An 8,682-nucleotide genomic window follows, 5' to 3' on the forward strand; every position below is an offset into this window, starting at 1 on the left:
ATGTACAATTTAGTGATCACATTGTTTATGTCATATACAAAAGTGAGCCGCATCCATATTGTTCCTATGTTAAGGTACTCAGCCTTATCCCTGTACTGTAGATCATTTTGACTATATACTTGAATTTGATCCACTCTTATGTCTCTACATATAGTTCAAGTAATCATACTATAGTCAGAGTGTTCTTAGTTTATTTGATTTAGATTAATAATCGTAAAGTTCATTTTATTCAATAACAATCTTTACTGAATAAACAACAATAATAACTTTATTGAAAATAGAATATGTTTTTGTTTACAAACTATGAGTTTTAGGACATAAAACCCAACAACAGTCTTAACCTACGTTCATGTCTTCATGAGTTCCAAGCGACGTAGTCTTAACCCGCATCTAAAGGCTTGCCCTCCGATACCGTCCGCTAACCTATGCCCAAGACTTCATGCATTCCAAGCGGCATAGTCTGAAAACCAACATCCAAGACTTCTTAAGTTCCAGGAGATGTAGTCTAATCCTGCATCAAGGATTTTCCCTATGATACAGTCTGAACACCTAAGCTCAAGGCTTCATGCATTCCAAGCAGCGTAGTCTAAGTCATGAGCACGTTGTACCGTGGGAGGTCTTAGGAGTTTTTGATTCTTGGCTAGGGCAACTTACTATCTTCTTGATCCATAGAATGACACTTTCATAATTATCCATATCATCAGGGTAATTTGGTAATTTACAACTTTTAGAATATTTTATTACTATCTTCTTAGTCATTTTTTGGTCCTTGAGTATCTTGAAATTCCCACTAGAAGGAATTAAATATCTAAAAAGTTCCTTAAAAATTGGAAAGGGACCTTTTTGTCCTTTTCGCTTAGGCTTTTATTCCCAATACTTCTCCAAAGGCCTTAGTCCTTAGAGTTACTCATTAGTGTTTAGAAATGACTTGCTTAAGACCCTTTTCCTAGCTTAATCCTCTTAATTTCGTTATTGGATCCTTTTGGTCTTACGTGGGTGGCTTTGTTTCATTTTTTGGGTGTTACACCTTCTTACCTCGATCGACCACCAACAAACAACTAAAAAAGAAACGTAGAAATTTAAAATAAACAGACGACTGGATTCCTTAGGATGACACCCTCTGTGACCTCATAGTTCTCGAGCAGCGCTTCTTATCTTGACCAATAGTCAACAAACAATTTAAAACTAAATGTAGAAATCCAAAATAAACAGACACGACTGGATGCCTTAGGACAATCCCCGCTGTTACTGCATAGTTCTCGAGCAATTCTACTGCAACACATGTTCATCGACAGCTCGATTCACATGAGTTACCACTAACATAGATATTTTGCTTCGATACTCGGTCATACAACAAAAAATTTCAAACATGACAAGTAAAACATGTGAATCAAGTATATTTTACAACACAAAATATCAAAGTAAGTTTTCAACAACAAAAGCACATGTACTTAAAACAGACTTAGAAAAGGGTTCCTTGTTGTCTCGAGCCTGCTGGTCTCGTCCTCGATTGGCCTGCAACTTCTTATTTGGCCAAAAAAGTTAAAATAATCTTGATAAGTAATTAATTTACTTAATAAATAGCTAACTTGTCATTCACAAGTTTATTACTTATCATTCTAGTTGTTCTTAAGTTTTATTCTCAGTTAATTCCTAGTTTCTTTTACTTAGATCATTTGTAAGTTAGTAAGATATTTCAATTACCTCTCCTTAGGTTACTTCTATATGGTTATTTAGAATTTTAAGACTAGTATGTAAGACTCACTCTCAATCAATTACTGTCCGTCTACTAATTTCTTTAGCAATTACTGTCCGTCTACTAATTTCTTTAGCAGCATGTAACATCATACATACCAAATGATAGAAATACTCATTGTTCCTAACTTAGCACGCATCGCGTCGGTCAGGAACTCTGCGAGGATTAGTAGACTACAATACTCATATTTTAAATCTTCCAATAATTTGTTTTGCGATAAATGAAAATGCAGCAAAAATGAGAATCAATATTTGGTTTACCATGGTTAGAAGAAATATCTCTCTGAAAGCACAAAATATTATGGACAAGGTCAACTAAATTGACAAGCATTGAAAGACCTTCATAGCATTTCTGACGCTTGCCTATTGTGTATGTATGTTACGTGACAAAATTTAGTGCATCTAGAGATATTTTTGCCCGCCATAATCTAGCTTTGAAGCCCCAAAGCCCCCCATCTCTCTTATATTTCTTCTTCCCCATTTGCTTCCCTACTCCTTCATTGGCACCCTCTTTCTTCCATTTTTTGTGTTTTTCTCACGGTGAATGGCTATCCATTTTCAGTGTTTGAGGGAATTTGCTACTTTTTGGGTTTTCTCTCTTTTTAAATATCTTTTTGTTTCCTTTGTTCATAAATTATGTTGTCAGTTTAGGTTCATTTTGTTGGTGTTATTATAACACGTGCGGAAGAAATTTGGATCTTAGGCACTCTAAGTACATCAATTATAGTAAATTAGCTAGCATGTTCAAAAGCTTTGAAACTTATTGAGTTTGAATACTGACCTTTGGTAGTTCAAATTCATTCTTCCAAACGAATGGTTTCGAACCACCGCTAGTGTCTTTCGTACTATTCTCCGACCTTAGAATAGGATTGTGGAATCCGGTGAGTGATGAAACTTGATAGAAATTTAGTATAGGTAAAGAGAGAGTTTTGAGAGATTTTTTCAAAGTTTTTGAAGAAGAATTTCCATGTACATTGATCACTCTATTTATAGAGTCATATTTGCATGTTCATGCAAATTTGAGATTACCAAATTTTGGCACTCAAAATTCCACTCTAATTTGTGGGATTATGTGGCAAGCTTGCAAGTTTGGTTAAACCATATATTGACCATCAATATTCCACTAACTCAAGCATGAATTTTTTCATTAGGTGGAGTAAACATTTTGACTTTCTTTATTTAATCTAACAATTAATTACAAATCAAAATAATATTAAATGATTAATTAAAAAATTTAATTAATATTTAACATTAAATAAAATGTCAATTCCAATTAATTCCAGCACATATTCATTATCTATCACTATTCATAATTAAAATATTTAAATCTTATTTAAATATCTCCAATTCTCTCTTTTTGTTCAATTCATAACTAAAAAAAATGAGGTTAAATATATCGTATATATTTAACGTGTATTCTCTAATTCTAATTCGAAAACTTTGAACTCACTCATCACACTGTTCTAAGGTTTCGTTCGATATGAGCTACCAGAGGGACCTAATGGACCTACATCTCATGGGCTCCAACGATCCGAGATTAACCGGCTAAACTCATTAACCTTATTATCCAACATTCGTTCACTACTAGGACACTCCATTGTAGCCTAGTTGTTGCACTCCTCTCACTATAGATATATTTCTGTCCATTTGATATAACCATAATTAGTATGTTGATCCTTCACAGGTTGATCGTAACTAGAGCTGGGTCAATTTAAAGTTTTACCCCTAAAGTTACTTTTTGTTCCTTAAGTCTCACTGATCCTCTAATGAACAATTGGTTTGTGGTTCAACCACCAAACCGAATCCCTCTCAGGCCCATGAGAGGGTGGGGCTCCTCGTTCAAGACTTGGAGTCAGTACTTAAGGGAACAACCTCTCTACTATCCCTAAAAGTGGGTAGGAGTGAATTCCATCATACACCCTATGTCCTCAACTATTCATCCAGTCTTACCCTTAAAATGGGAGGCTTAATGAGTCGACGAACTCGGGCCACTCTCACACATGAAAATCTAAGGATAATTTTGAATAAACTAGAGTTCATAGTTAGCTCAGGATTAAAATCGAGTTACCTAGGTCATAAATGAAAAAATCAGTCTCAATAGTAAACGACATTATAAAGTGAGAGAGGTTTTTTTCATGGTCCGATCTTATGCAATACTCATTGCATAGGACGCTCCCATTCACATGTCTCCAGATGTACAATTTAGTGATCACATTGTTTATATCATATACAAAAGTGGGTCGCATCCATAGTGTCCTCAAAATAAGGTACTCAGCCTTATCCCTGTACTATAAACCATTTTGACTATATACTTGAACTTGATCCACTCTTGTGTCTCTACATATAGTTCAAGTAATCATATTATAGCCAAAGTGTTCTTAGTTTATTGGATTTAGATTAATGATCGTAACATTTACTTTATTCAATAGCAATCTTTAATAAATAAATATCAATAATAACTTTATTGAAAACAGAATATGTTTTTGTTTACAAACTATGAGCAATATAGGTATTGTCAATATACTTCAAACACCTTAAAAGGGAAACCTAAAATCAATTCGGCTCAAAGTTGCATTTACATTTTATTTCAACGACCCGAAGCTACCCCTAAAAATTACTATAACATTATAACTCAATTCAAGGGTTTTGATCGAGTAGAAAAGGTTGGACGATAATATTACCTATGAAATCTCATCGAGAATGCTTGATTAAGACTAAGTAACAACGTTAGAAAACTCAAAGATACCCCAAAAATGAACTAAAAAATTATAATTCACTGAAAATTATTAAAACATTATAACTCAATTCAAGGGTTTTGATTCAATAGAAAAGGATGGATAATCTTAACCATAAAATCTCATCAAGAATGCTTGATGATTAGAAATCACGAACCTCCATAATAGTATAATATTGTCCACGTTAAAAAATAAGTTCTAATTGTTTTACTTTTGATTCCGTAAAAGGCAACACACCCTAGACATCACACCAATGGAAATAGTAATTCTTACGTATAACAATAAGCAGTTAGGATTGTCTATTGGCTTGTTGGCTTCATTCCCCTTTCCACACCCTATTGGCTTGTTGAGTGGGCATCATCGTATTTCCTGAAATGATTCTCACATAGGCTTGTAGTGGGATTTATTTGAGTTATCGGTGCTACTGGAGGTGCGTAGCCTAAGGTAGCACAACTTAAGGTCATCCGCCCTAGTCACTAAACCTTCACGAGGTAGGCTATCTTCACCACCACCTTTTCCTCTACCTCTAATACAGGGTCATCTCCTTCCTTGTCATTCTCTTTAGTGTCCTTTATGTGACATGATGCTAAAACCAATATATAATTTCTTAAGTCTATATCTCTCTAACATAAATTACATCATATCACATATAATTCAGTAAACATAACATATTCATAAAAATACAACTAGGTAGAACATAATGCTTCCATAAATCATATAGTTAGAGCTCCACATATTTGATACTAAATTACATTCAATATTAGTAAACAAAAAAAAGTACATGCAACTAAAGACATTTCTTTATCTTATCTTATACCAGACATACCTGATGGTGACATGACATCGATTGTGAAATCATGGAACGTTGCAAGCCTATCTCTTAGGCAAGTCTACCGAATCTATAACTTAGAGCTCTGATACCAACGGTAACGACCCTAGATTTCTATTAGCCTAAAGTTTCCACCGTCATCATATCCTATGCTCTTATACGAAATTAAGCATTTAAACTTCATCTTAAAATAGTGGCATGGACTTACTCATTTGAAAGAGTCTTTAAAACAACATAAAGAAATAGTAACTAAAACCATTAAAACATCAAAGTAAAAATGCCCTATACTAACCTATGCCTAAGAAAATTAAATACTACTATTCTATGCACGTGTCATTATCTCTATTTGTGATGTCCTCGTCAGTTGTATAGGGGTGTCTAGCTCTTACCTAAAATAGAAGTAGCACAAGGCTTGAGTATTTTAAGGAATACTTGACCCCACTATTGAGGCTAGGAATGCAAACACATGGAACTAATGATCTTGAGAACCTATTGTTAAAAATATCATAGGGGTAGCACAAGGATAGTTAGGCCATGGTTGGTATTGGCCGACATTTTCTTTAAACTCAAGTACGTTTGAATTTTGTCTCTCGAAGTTACTCCAAGTGTTGTCAGGAGTTGTTTCCTATTAAAACGCCCATCTCATTTCGTTAGTAATTTACATTTCTAATCTAATTTAACTTGAACTTCAGAAATAAGACTTTATACTACACTTAAATATTTCTATTAGAGTAAAAATAAGCTTTGGGAGGGCAAAAAACGTAAAGGTCGTTATCAAAATTTTAAACCGAGCCTAATACGCCATTTTTTAGCCTAGGACTCCGAAATGCCGAACCGAAGGAGCCGGTGTATGCAATAGTGACCCTGTCGCTGAGGGACAATGACATGTGGGTGCACAGGTCTGTGTAGTTGATCCGTGGGTTGGACTGTGTTCTGTGCATTTGGGCTTGAATGTGGGTTTTTGGACAAAGCACAGAGGAACTAGACTACTGGACTGGTTGTTGGTGGGTATCAGGTTGTGGTGTTGGGTATCTAGTTACTATACCAAACTGGGTATGGGGTTGCTTGACTAGAATGAGGTTGCGGGTATTCGAGTTTGGGTCCGAGCAGGTGGACTTCATCTTCTCCACTCATTTCCACGCATTTTCCTTTCTTCATTCCTTCGTATAAAAACTCGTTGTCTAAATCCTATTTCTTCTCCTTCATTCTCATGGTGTTAACCGTCTTTGTAAGTTTGATCCTACCCCTCTATCTCACTAGTGTTGTGTACGTTGGATCCCATGGTCGTCATCTCGACATCGTCATTTGTGCAGAGGTGCCTTGCATTTACCTAAAAAATAAGAGCAGCACATGTCTTTAGTATTTTAAGAAATACTCATTAAGTAACCCCACTACTAGTATAGGGTAATGCAAACACGTGAAATCATGGTTATCATAAAATATCATTTCATGGCCTTGGTCTCAAATTCGTTTCGGGTAGAATTTGATGTGCAGTACTTCTCTACTCACAACTTATATACACAAACATTAACTTGGGCTTCAACTAGCATACGCTCACGCTGTTGGTATACCATGGAGGGAAGGGAGTGCACATAGTATTGTGGTGTATACAATATAGTATCATAACATCATTGTTAACATAAATGTCGTAAGGTACGTGTCCGTACTAATCATGACGGGGAGGTATTTCGGTACACATGAACACATAATATGAATTAGATCCCAATAGTTTAAAATAATGGCATATAACTATGAATAAGGTAGTGTACAATGCAATACCATACTTTCATATCATGTCACGTTCCTCAATGACATAACGTGTCAATATGATATTCTATAACTTATATATCTCATCATTACAACAAGTCATAACATAATAAGCAAATATAACAATCAAAAGGTATGACACTTGTAACCGTCACTAGGCATGCGCCGACAATTAATCAAACAAGTCACCTCTAATTTACCTTCAATTCATAGTAAGCTTATTCCCGCCGCTGAGCTCACAATTAATCAAACAAGTCACCTCTAATTTTTACCCTCAATTCATGGTAAGCTTATTCCCAACACTAGAAGGATTAATCAAACAAGTCACCTCTAATTTACCTTCAATTCATGGTAAGCTTATTCCCAACACTAGAATGAGGGTTTAAACCTTCGACCTTGTGGTTAACAGCCACACACTCTAACTAACTGTGCTATTCCAGGTAATTGTTTGTAATACCTCAAGCCCAGACCCTTATAAGAAATGTTTATCCCCTCTCCAACCAATGTTGGATCTCACAATCCACTCTTCTTGGGGGCCAGCGTCTTCGTTGGCACACCGCTTTGTGACTAACTTTGATAGCTTTTGTAATAGCCTAAACCCACCGCTAACAAATATTGTCCGCTTTTGCCCATTACGTATCATCATCAGTCTCACAATTCTAAAACGAGTCTATTAGGGAGAGGTTTCCCCACTCTTCTAAGGAATGCTTTGTTCCCATTTTCAGCCGCTAAAAAATATTGTCCATTTTTACTCATAACAAATCGTCGTCAGAATCACAGTTCTACAACACGCTACTAGAGAGATGTTTACAGACACTCATAAGTTATTCTTCATTCTTCTCTAATGCGGGATCAAAGGGCATGGGTTCAAATCCCACGTCTGACAATTCAAATAAACGTAAAATAAAAATACAATTATCACGACATGATTTTCCAAGCATCTAAGAAATTTAGTGTTCTTCAAGTTTACCCTTACGCCCGAATCTCAAGGACACTGTGATTTTCTGTACCGCCTGGGTGCATAACAAATGGTGAGTTGTGAGCCTCCAACAATATCTCATTCCATAATTCCTCAATTGTTGGAATATATAGGCGTCCTTGACATAACCCTTCAAAGAAACTGTGTACTCGACCTACTACTCATAATATATATATATATATACATATATATATATATTTGGTATGTTTTGGTCTTCTTGTAAGAAATTCGACAACTAATCTCGAGTTGCAAATCATTTGATCTTTCAAGAGTCATATATGCCATATAGTCATATATTACATATTCGCCAACTCACCTATTGCAATTTGAATCGATAGTAGGGGAAATGGTAAGTGCATAACTAAATTACCTCATTTCTGGTATGCTTAGAAGAGTTAAACTACGTGGCACCAATGGTCCGGAATAGCTTAGATAAGCTAAATAGGGCACAACTGTAATAATTCAATTTTAAAGACTTCAAAGCACAACTATAATAACTCAATTTTCAAGACTTCAAATCCATTATTCATGACACATCGAGACACATAAAAAAATTCATAAAATTTGGAACAAGATTCGAAAACTAAGTACAACAACTCGTAACACATAGAACTGAC

The sequence above is a fragment of the Cucurbita maxima genome, unplaced genomic scaffold (genome assembly GCF_002738345.1).
Source record: "Cucurbita maxima cultivar Rimu unplaced genomic scaffold, Cmax_1.0 Cma_Scf00076, whole genome shotgun sequence".
In the NCBI taxonomy this organism is placed as follows: domain Eukaryota; kingdom Viridiplantae; phylum Streptophyta; class Magnoliopsida; order Cucurbitales; family Cucurbitaceae; genus Cucurbita; species Cucurbita maxima.